Raw genomic sequence first — 11,746 nt, forward strand, 5'->3', positions numbered from 1 at the left:
TTGATTGATTATACATGGAAGTTCGCAATTTTGATAAATATTTAGATTTTGATAAATGCAGAAGTAATTAAGAAATTAGGTAAATAAAGGGTAAGGATTTTGATTAAGGGGAAGGAATCGAAACAAAATCGAACTGATTGTGAAATCACGCTTCAATACACAGCCAAATCAATGCAACAAAAGATGGAACTTGAAAAATACTATAGAAAGTGGCTGTCTGGAATCACTATAAAAAGAGCCACAATTTTCGTGACAAATGGGCAAAAATTGAGAGAAAAATTCATGAAAAGAGAGAAGAAAAGCTTGAGGATAGAATTCGTGAGGAAAAAGAGTAAAAAAAAAAAAAAAAAAGAAGGGAAGGAGAGAAAGAAAAGAGTGAGAGAGAAGAGACGTGAGGGCAGAAAGGCGGTAGAGAGAGGACGTGCGAATAGACAGAGGAGAGAGAAAAAAAGAAAAAAAAAAATAGCGCTACTGTTCGTCCTCTCCAGGAGCTTCCCCCCGCTGCTGCTGCTCGTCACTTCCGTGCCGCGCCCATGCGCTCCGCGACGCCCCTGCAGCACTCGATCCTTCGCCGAATCGCCGCAGTGCGACGCCCCTGTAGCGCCTCCACCCGCGACTAGCTGTAGCGACCCGCGTCGCCAGAATCCGTCACCGGGCCCTCGTCGCTGCACCATCGCCGATCTGCAGCTTCTACCCGAGCCCTGCGGCCGCGCCCAACGCCTGACACCCGCAGCACCCGTCGCTGGCCTCCACCCGGTGCCTGTAGCCAGCGCTGTTCCCTGCCGTCGCTGCACTGACGCCGACATCTCTGAGCACCACCAGACGCCCCGACGCCAGCAACCCGTGCCCCCGAGCCTCTGATTGCCGCGCCGCTGCTGTCGCTCCGTCACCGCGCCACCTCTGCCGCGCCTGCACCAGCATCCGACGCCCCCTCACTCTGCTTCGCCCGTCTCCCTGCAGCTCCGGATCCGCTACTCGACGTCGCGCCTTCGAAGCCCGCGGCCTGCCAATCCCGCGGGCACCTCCACGCCAGTCGTCGTTGCTGCTGCCAGCGTCCTCAGCCGCGAACCAGCTGTAGTAGCTTGCCGCGCCAGCCATCGCACGCCCCTTCACCTCAAATCTGCAGCAGCCACCGGCCTCACCGTCGCCACCCGCAAGCCCTCGCCAGAAGCTCCGATGCCGCGCCGCTGTCCCTGCCCGCTCGTCGCCGGAGCCCGACGTCGCCGACGCCGCAGCAATCCGTACCACCGCCTCTGCCCGAGAACCGGCGCCCCCGCTTTAGCCGTGCTTCACCCTTCGTTGCTGGCTTTCTCAAGCTCCCCTTTGGTAGTTTTTATTTTATTTTTCATTTATTTTTTATTTTATTTTATTTATCCTTTTAAGTTTAGTTATTTAAATTGGAACCTTTGGGTGATGAATATTAAGGCATTAACCGCAGGGATTTTGCCCAAAATTATTGTAATTATTAATTTTATCCGTAAAATGTCGGATCATTTTTTTAATTATATTAATTTTTGGGGATTTTGATAGTATTTTAATCATTAAGTCATTATAGTTATTAATTTGATCCATAAGATTTCAATCATATTTTTAAATATTTTGAATTTTATGTTGTGATGTTTAGGGTTAAAATAACTGTTAATTTAACCTGTGAGACAACGGATTATTTTTTGGTTATTTTAATTCTCATTTGATGAATATTTTGATTGTTTAGATATAGTTGCTTATCTTGGAAAAACACTAAAAAACATTTAAAAAAAAATCAAATCTTGTATTGGAGTGTGTTAATAAATTAGGATTGCAATTTTTAGGGTTGCATTTTTTAGGGTTGCACTTTTAGATAATTTTTGGAATAAATTAGGATTGAAAAAGACTCTTAAATAATGTTAGCACATTTAGATAATCTCATTTTTCTTTAAAAAAAAATAGTTTTTAAGATATGATAGGGTTTAAGTCAAATTAATCCCTAAAACATATTAGAAAATTATTCATTTTAGATAGTTTCATTTAGGTTTTTATTAATTCCGAATTTTAATAAGAAAAATACAAAATATCAAGTGCATGTCAATTAGTTTGCATGTTAGGCTCATTTAATTAGAAATAACTTGTTAGTAAAATTAGGTCATATATTTTTTTTGGTAAAGTTTAAATGCATGATTTAAATGATATTTATGATAAAGTTATAGTTAAAGGAAAAATCCAAAAAAAAATACTTGCTTTAGTGTGTTGAATTCCTTTGGCACAATTTATTTTATTCAATATTTAATAATGATTGAGCATCTGTGTGATCACCACAATGTATGATAGTAATTTAGGTTAAAATAAATCCAAGTTGCCTGCAAAAATATTTTTGAAAATTAAAAAGAAATGGTACTAAAAGAGCATTAGAGAAATTTAGTGTAATTAAATCCCCGTACTCTTAGTCTTTGGTTCGTAGGAGTGAAATAATTTTCCAATTATTTTACTTATGTGTCTAATTGACCTACCGTAAACCGATTTGTGGCGACTCCTAAATGATAATCATTTGTATATTAAATATTTGAATCTTAAGTTGCAAATTAATATGAGTTTGGAAAATCATGACCTAAATTTAAAAACTTAGTAATCAATTAGCCTAAACCTTAGATGGTGCACCCAAAATTTAAGTCGTGACATCGGCCAAGCAAGGGTGTCATGGTTCTCACCATCATTGTTGCTAAGATCCAAGTGAGGGTGATGTGGCCCTCGCTTAGACTAGCTGAGAGCATAATGGCCCTCGTCGGCAAATAGATGAGGGCCTAACGCCCTCACCTGTGGCCAACAAGGGCATGGAGGCCCTTGTCTGTGGCTAACAAGGGGTGGAAGCCCTCTCTTAGACCTCACCTGTGGCCAGTGAGGGTTGACTGGTGACTTTGCCAACCCATAGTTGGGAAAAGAAAAAGAAATGAAAGAAAAGAAAATATAAAAAGTAGGAAAAGAAAATACAAAAGTAGAAAAAGAAAAAAATAATAACAAATTTGGGAAAAAAAAAACATTTGCGTTAGTACTAGCCATGTCATGTGATATAATCGATTTCCATGTCAATGATTTTTAACAAAAATTGGTCAAATTGACTATATTGGTAAAACGTGAAAATATTTAAAATTTAATTGACACAATTGAAATATTTGAAACTAAATTGGCATAGATGCAATAGCTTTGGATTTTTTTTTTTTTTTGTACTTTTTCCCTTTTGGGCACCTCCATTCTAAGGTTATAAGTGCTCATAATAGATAAGATAATTCCGGTTTGCAAATTGAACCATGACTAGAAGATAAATTCAAATTAAAGGTGAAGGATGATAAAATTGTTTTGCAGATTTTAAAGTCGGAGTTGCTTTAATAATAATTATTTGGGTAATAAACCAAATGGAGTTAGGCACTATCTGAATCGACCTTGTTTTTTTTTTTTTTTTTAACTTTCAGCTCTCGGCATTAGATCTTAACTTCTGTTTAATGTTGACCATTTCGAATTCCCTAAAACTAAATAATCATTATTTTTGGGACCTCCTTATATCATTAATTTTTTTAATTTTTAAATTAAAACATTTCTTTAGTTTTCAAGGGAAAGAACTTTGTTAAAATTGTTTGTTCCATTGATATCTCATTTCTTTTGCACTAAAATACACATACAATATAAGATTAGAATTTCATTCCTAAGATTATATTCTGTGTCTCGAATATTTATTAGAGTTAACGTTGTAACTTTCATATTAGAAATCATGGTTTTTGTTCGAGGAAAAAAAATCTCTTATCAATTCACTAAATTAATAGAGAGCTAAAAAGCAATTTTGCATCTTGAGTTTTGTTACTAGACAATAGGTATTTTAACTTCGTGACTTTTAGATAAGAAATTGCCATCATCTTGAAAAAATACGGGCCTGCCGATCAATTCAGTACTCTCCCTCTCTCGTGCGCGGGGGGAATAGTGCCACCCGTTGTTGGATATTTAACAAGTTATATGTAAATATATGAGTCAGTAATTGTATATTGTCGAAATTTTTAGGTGTTTTGGGCTAAAAAAGGCAAAGTATATATACCATTTGTTATTTTATCATACTATAAACAAAGGGTAGTTAAATCTTTTTGCTTATGAAGCTTTCTTCTAATTTCTAACTTCTAAGACTTTGATATAGACAGGGGTGACTGATTTTAGAGAGAGCCAATTCCCACCCTAAAACTGGTAATCAAACCAAAATGGTCGGTTCCTAGTTTGTGAAATCGAGGATTGGCCCACCTAGGCCTGGACCCACCTAGGAACCATATCAATGGGTCCGGTCTTGCTTTTTAGTGTTCTCAGGAACTGACAATATCAATTGAAACACTAAGCATAAGAATACTTTTTAGATTTGTTCACGCATTTCATTCAAGCATTTTAACTAACACATATGATCGGTTTCTAAATTGGTGAGAGGAGACAAGAGCAAGAGAGAGAGAGAGGCGAGAGTTGAGTCTTGAGATAAGACCATGAGAGGGAGGCGTTGAGTGAGAGGGATGCGATTCAAGCGAGACCTGAGTGGCTAAAAAGAAGTGAGAGTGATAGGCATGAGCATGAGAGAGACATAAGCAAGAGGCGTTGAGCTACAAGGGAGGCATGAGCACTGAGTGACTAAAAAGAAGTGAGAGTGATAGGCGTGAGCGATGAGTATGACTAAATCATGGGAAGAGAATAAGAATTAGGGTTTTGGAATAAAAAGAATTAATATATATCGATCTAGTTTGGATGGTTTGGTCCACACATAAAATTAGGAACTAAATCGATATTTACTAGTTCCAAATTTCTAGAATTGGGAAATTCCCAAAATCGTGTTGGGTGGTCTTAAATCTTTATCACATAAAAAAATTAGCTTAAATGATGAGTATTTCCTTCACACTTATAAATTGACCACCCCACAACCGATGTGAGACAATCTCAACAATCTCCCGTGTGGCTATTGGGTTTAGATTTGTTGACAACCTCAGCTTTGATATTAATTTTGGGTGGTTTTTGGCCTCTACCACCCCATAAGCTAGTTTAAAGAATAAGGCTTTTTCTTATACTTATAAACTAACAACTAGTAACCTTAGCAAACCGGGCAGTTCGAATTGAGTCTCGTGCTCATCCCTAAATATAGATGAGGTAAAGTGTAATGGGTGCAAATTGTTATGTACAATTTTATAAAATTTTCCATATATAGAAAAAGAGTAGCTCCCATAAGTTTCTTTTAGAGTTGCGGACCCCTAGAGTGCCATAACTTTGTAGAAATGGACACTTAAGTGCCATAACTTACGAAAGTTACACCTAAGTGTCAAAATCGGAGCAAAGTGGATCACTTGAGTGCCAATCCAGGCAAAATCCGCCAAATTGCATACGTGGGATTTTCCGGTGACTTCTTTTACTGATGTGGCAAATGTTTTTTTTTTTTTAAAAGCCCACGTGGACGACAAAAACGACGTCGTCCATCCACACTGAGTGAGCTGACCTAAATGACGTCGTTAGGTTATTTTTGCTTAAGCACACTTGGCCGTCGTCGTTCCTCCCCGTCCGTGTTCACATTAGATCTCAGGCCCTTCTCTCCGTCGCCGTTCACGCCCAGAGGTGGTCATCGGTCGCCATCATCAATTGTCGTTGTTGGTCGTCATCGCCGCTCACCATCGTCGCTCGTCGTCAGTTCTCACCATTGTCGCTCCTCCATGTTTGGCCCCTTCTCCCCCTCCCCTATGATGAAATTAGGGCTCGATTATTTTATTAGAGCTGGTTCGACCCCTTCTCCCCCTCCCCTGTGATGAAATTAGGGCTCAATTATTTTACTAGGGCTGGCTTGACCCCTTCTCCCCCTCCCCTGTGATGAAATTAGGGCTAAATTATTTTATTAGGGCTCGCTCAACCCCTTCTTCCCCTCCCCTGTGATGAAATTAGGGCTTGATTATTTTATTAGGGCTAGCTTGATTATTTTATTAGGGCTCGCTCAATTATTTTATTAGGGCTAGCTTGATTATTTTATTAGGGCTCGCTCAATTATTTTATTAGGGCTCCGATAGAATTTCTGTTGATATGCGCGCGCTTTGTTTGGCTACTCCCTTGTGTGGAGATGCTCGCCTCGGTCAATGATTTCTGTAGTCGATGCTCAAGTGAAACAAAATATTGAATAAGGTGGAACTAAGAACTAGTTTGTTTGAGGGAAACGAAATATTGAATTAGGTGGGATATGATAGATAGATTAAGGTGGAAAGTGTGAAATAATAGCCCTCAAGTGCTTTGCAAAAAGCATGCAACTTTGCTATCAATCTACTTTTGTTCTTTTACTCTTCTTTCCATTGTTGTTTCTAATCAAATAGTCAACATATATGTAGGGAACATTGAGAAGTGCAAAATTTGTTTTGATACTTTATATAAGCTCGTTTACCTACAAGGGACATATTTAGAACTACATGTAAGTACCTCATTTTAAAGTTTATATTAGCTCTTTTGACATGTAGTATTAGTCTATTGTGTAATGGATAAATTCAAGACTTGGATTTTCCTCTGAATTTCTCTTGGTTTGTGTAATGACCTCTTGACATAATATATTAATGGCCAGACATCATAGAGTAGAGTATGATTTCTCCTAGTTGGATGAGAAACAGAACTTTCACCCTATATTTTTACATCGAGCTTTCCTTAATTTTTTGTATGTGTTTTCATGTGAAAAATAGATTTGATTAAGTTGATGTACATTCTCTCACATCGCAGGTTTAGTTCGGCAAAAGATAGTAGACAAAATTGCTTGGGTTGTGCTTGTTATGGGGACCTCTGTTTTTAGTTAATATTTTAAGAGAAGGGAAGACAAATAATTAAAGTGGCGACCTCTTTTTTGGCTGTCATGTAGGGCATATTGTCAATGTGGGGACCTCTATTTAATAAAGTTCATGAGAGTGAGGGGACTCCCATATGCAATTGTCTATTGTCCTTTGTGGATGTGGTCCCAAAAACTAATTATTCTTTTTCTTATTCTTGGTGCAGATTTGGCTTATGACAAGGATTATGTTGTTGTCATAGTTTGCTACGGTGGGGAATTTGTGATTGAGGAGGATGAGTGGGAGTATGATGGTGGAAATGAGGGCACCATCTTTGTTGAGATAAAGAAAGCATCTTATATAGGATTTGTTAGGAATATAAGGACTTATTTGCCTTGTAAAGTTCATAAGTTGTTGTATTGTATTCTTGGGAAAGAGTTAAGAGATGGTTTGAGATACTTAGAAGATGATAATGGTTTCGGGGATGTTTTATACCATTATATTCATAGTGAAGAGGTAAAAATATATGTTGAGTACGATAGTGAAAGTGAGGACAAAGATGATGATGGAGAGAGTGCCCAAGTAGGACAAACATGAGATGGTATTTAAGGTAGTATTGACATTAGGGTCGAAGGAGGGCAGGATAGATATGATGGACAAGAGAGGATAGCATATGCAGTTCACTAAATTGATGATAACATAGATGATGTCACAATCACTGGATTAGAGTGGGAAGTAGTTGAATCAACTAATGATGATGATGAAGGATTGTCTTGCTGAAAATTTCATAAGTGATAACGACAAGGAGGAGCTTATAGAGTCAAGAAAAAAACGAAGGGATTTTTTGACAGATAAGTTTGCAGCTTTGAAGGTAGCTAATGAAGTTTTAAATAGGGCCGAAGGCCCTGTAGATGTTGGTGCTAGTGCTGCTGGCGAGGAGACTGATTTTGAAGAAAGCGTCGAGAATGCTACTTCTAGGATGAGCTTGAAGAAGATGAAGGAGTTGTGTGTAGAAGGAAAAATAAGTTTCCTTCTTATGATCCATCCATTGCCTCTTCTACTTTGTCGGTAGGTATGAAATTTCATGATGTAAAACAATTTAGATAAGCTATACTGAAGAACTCCATTGCTGTACAGAAGAATATTGACTTCATTAGAAACACTAAGACCTTTGTAAGAGCTAGGTGTTCGCAGCAAAATTGCCTATGGAAGATCTATGGCGCATTTGTTAAGAGAAGTGGATCTTTCCAGATTAGAACCTACCAAGAGGAACATACTTGTTTCATTAATTTTCAAAATAAAATGGTAACAAGTGCATGGTTGTCAAACCACTTCTTTGACTTGATTAAGCTGATGCCTCAGATTAATACTACTCAGTTCAAGATGCTGGTGAAGGAGCAGATATGCATCAATATATCTAGGACTCAATGCAAAAGATCGAAACAAAAGGTGATGAAAATACTCATTAGTCAATACAGCAGTGAATATGGACAGTTGTGGGATTATGCTTGGGAGTGTAGGCTGCAAAATCCTTCAAGTAGAGTGTATGTAAATGTCGCGGAGAGACCACTTCCTGATATTGGGACTAAGTTTGATAAGTTTTATGTTTGCTTCGATGCATGCAAACGAGGATTTTTATTTGGTTGTCGACGAATTATATGATTGGATGGGTGTTTTTTGAAGGGCTTGTGCAAGGGATAATTGTTGACAACAATTGGAAGAGATGCAAATAACCAAATGTTTCCACTGGCTTGGGCTATTGTGAAGGTAGAGAACAAGGACAATTGGTCTTGGTTCCTAAAAAAATTGATAACTGATTTGGAGATAACAAATGGGGTAGGGTGGGCATTCATGAGTGACCAACAAAAGGTAATGTTTGCTTTTTGAAAAATTTGGTGAATTGTTTGCTTTTTGATATCAACATGTTATTTGTTTACATTTATTATTTTGAATTATTGCAGGGATTGGTTCTAGCAATAGCTGAGTTGTTGCCTTATGCTGAACATAGACTGTGTGCGCTGCAAATATACGCAAATTGGGCAAAGAAATTTAAAGGGGACAAGCTGCAGTCACACTTTTGGCAGCTAGCAAAGAGCACGAATATGACTAACTTTAGGATGGCCAAAGAAGAACTACTTCAAATGACAAAGGAATGTTATGATGCACTATTCCAAACAGAACCGAAGTATTGATGTAGGGCGTTCTTCAGCGAGGAATTCAAGCGCGATAACATCGATAACAACATTTGAGAATCATTCAATGGGAGGATAATAGAGGCCAGATGCAAACCAATTACCTTGATACTTGAAAACATACGGGTTATGGTCATGACTCGGCTGCACAGATAAAGAGATGAGACTGCAAAGTGGATTATGCAATGTGGTCCTAGGATTGCTAAGAAATTGGATGAGAACTTGGCTGCAAGCAAGTATTGTTATCCCGTTTGGAATGATGATGAAGTATATGAGATTATGAAGGGTTCCGATAAATATGTTGTCCATTTAGATACAATGAAGTGTTTATGTAGAGCATGACAACTAAGTGGAATTTCTTGTGCACATGTGCCATTGAATTGAAGGGCCACAACACATAAGACTACATTGATGATTAGTACAATAAACCGATATATCTTGCTTCGTATCAATTCATGTTGCAGCCAATCAGAAGTAGCAAGTTCTGGGAGCCAACAGATCGCAAAACACCTCAACCTTTGCCAATAAAGAAGAAAATGAGAATGATGGAGGGAGAGGTCTCATGTCAGCGTAGGATGAATAAGATAGGTGTACTGATAAAATGCTATTTTTGCCGCATAGTAGGGCACAATACTAGGCGTTGTCAATTAAGGAAGCAGCAAGAACAATTGAGTAGGGCCAAAGGCCTTAGTGAAGGGACAGTTGGAGAAGAAAGGCGAAGTGAGTCGACTGTTCTTCAATCCATGACAATAAACCCAGTAAATCTTGACAATTGTGTTTATTTTACTTTATGGTTGGTTACAAATATGTACATTTATATAAGTGACATGTATGTAATGTTTTTGTCTTTGTCAGGTCACGGGAATGACACGTGAAGAATTGGCTGAAGCTCCTACTGTACTTGAAACCGAAGGGCCTGTTCAAAGAACGCAAGGAAGAAGACAGCTATGTGAAGGATTGGCCGAAGCCTCTGTTATACCTGAAACTAAAGGGCCTGTTCAAAGAAGGTAAGGTAGAAGACAGCCAGCTGCAGGATTGGCTGAAGCAACTAGAGAGCCAGTTAAGTCGACTATTCGTTAGCAGCAGCAGAGAAAAAAATACCCAGTAAATTCAATAATTTGAGTTTAGTTTTCCTTGATGTTGTTATATGGCATGATGTTATATTTATGATGTCCTTTGTCTTTTTCTTAGATTTGAAGAAGGCAAGCTATAGCTCAGCTGCCAATAGAGGACCCACTTGAAGGGCCACCACAAGATCCATCACCAAGGTCACCAGAAAGGCCACTAGAAGGGTCATCACAAGGGCCACCACAAAAGCCAATCGAAGGTGTCACTGAAGTTGAAGGGCTAAATAGAAAAACAACAAGAAGAAAGCCAAATCAAGAGCCACCTACAAAAAGGCCATCTAGAAAACGCCTAATTGAAGAATTGGCCGAAGAATTGGCCTAAGAAGAGCAAGAGCCCAAGAAATCAAATGCGAGAAGAAGAGCCAACCAATTACAAGTACCTGAAAGTGACGCTCTCCTTCGAATAAGAAGGGCTCTTGGGAAGAGGTTAAAATAATATGGTTATGGCCTTTATACAGATAAGCGTTCTGGAATAGTTATTCTTAATGTAAGTTTTATAGGCTGCATTTAATTTAATTTATAGTGCAAATTGTTGTTGATAATTGAGTTTTCTTTTTGAAGCATGAGAGAAGTTTAGAGGTTCTTATCTCTCAAGGCCCAACTCAAGAATCAATGGCTGCACTAACAAAGAATAAGACATTGGCTACGCCAACAAGAAAGAAGAGTAAGAAGAACCCAGTCGCAGGTCCATCTAATTCAGTTCAGCCTACGACAGTTGTAGCTCCTTCTAAATCAATTCAGCCTATGACAATTGCAGCTCCATCAGAATCAACACATACCGAGACAGTTGAAGAAGAAGTCTCACATTCAGTTAGAAAAAGTGCACGGATTATGAATCAAGTGAAAAGTCAATCAAAAAGAGCACGAACATGATGCATTGTGCATATTGATTGATAAAATGGGATGTGATATGATTTGTGCGGTTGAGGAGTCAGTTAAACAACTGTGGATGTTTTTTTTTTTAATAGTTTGTCATTGACTTTATGAGACTTCAGACTTCATTTCAATATCAATGGAACGATCTAATTGATTGTCATTTTTGCATTTTCATTTTTTTTTTTTTTTATTGTGTTTTTACTTTTACTTATTGCTTCTGGTGGTGGATCTGTGGTGGTGAATGGGATGCTCGTGTCGCTGGAGGTGGTGGCTAGTGAAGCCCGGTGGTGGTGGGTGCATTGTGGGGGTTGGGTTAGGGCCTCTTACTGCAGCTACTACTGGTGCAAGAGTGTAGTATGCATAGCCTAGCTTGCACGAGCCCCTTTACAATGAACCCACAACCCACCACCAACAGTGACTGCTAATGACAGGTCTATGGTGGTGGCTATGTGCTGGTGTGGTAGCTGGGATGTTGGTGTTGCTAGTGGTAGTGGTCGGTGGTGACTGCTAATGCCTATTGATGGTGGGTCTATTATAGGGGTTGGATTGGGGTTTGTGCTACAACATGGTGCAAGCTGATGTGAGGCACCTTGCACTAGCAATTTCTACAGCAGCATACCACCAGCATAGTGGTGGCTGGTGGTGGTTCAAGTGGATGCCTGGGATGCTTGGTGTGGCTGGTGGTGATGGCTGGAGGCCAATGGTGGCCAGTGGTGGGCGGTGGTGGTGGCTGGTAGTAGTTGAATGGCTGGTGCAATTTATAGAGGAAATGTACAAA

The sequence above is a fragment of the Eucalyptus grandis genome, chromosome 8, assembly GCF_016545825.1.
Source record: "Eucalyptus grandis isolate ANBG69807.140 chromosome 8, ASM1654582v1, whole genome shotgun sequence".
NCBI lineage: Eukaryota > Viridiplantae > Streptophyta > Magnoliopsida > Myrtales > Myrtaceae > Eucalyptus > Eucalyptus grandis.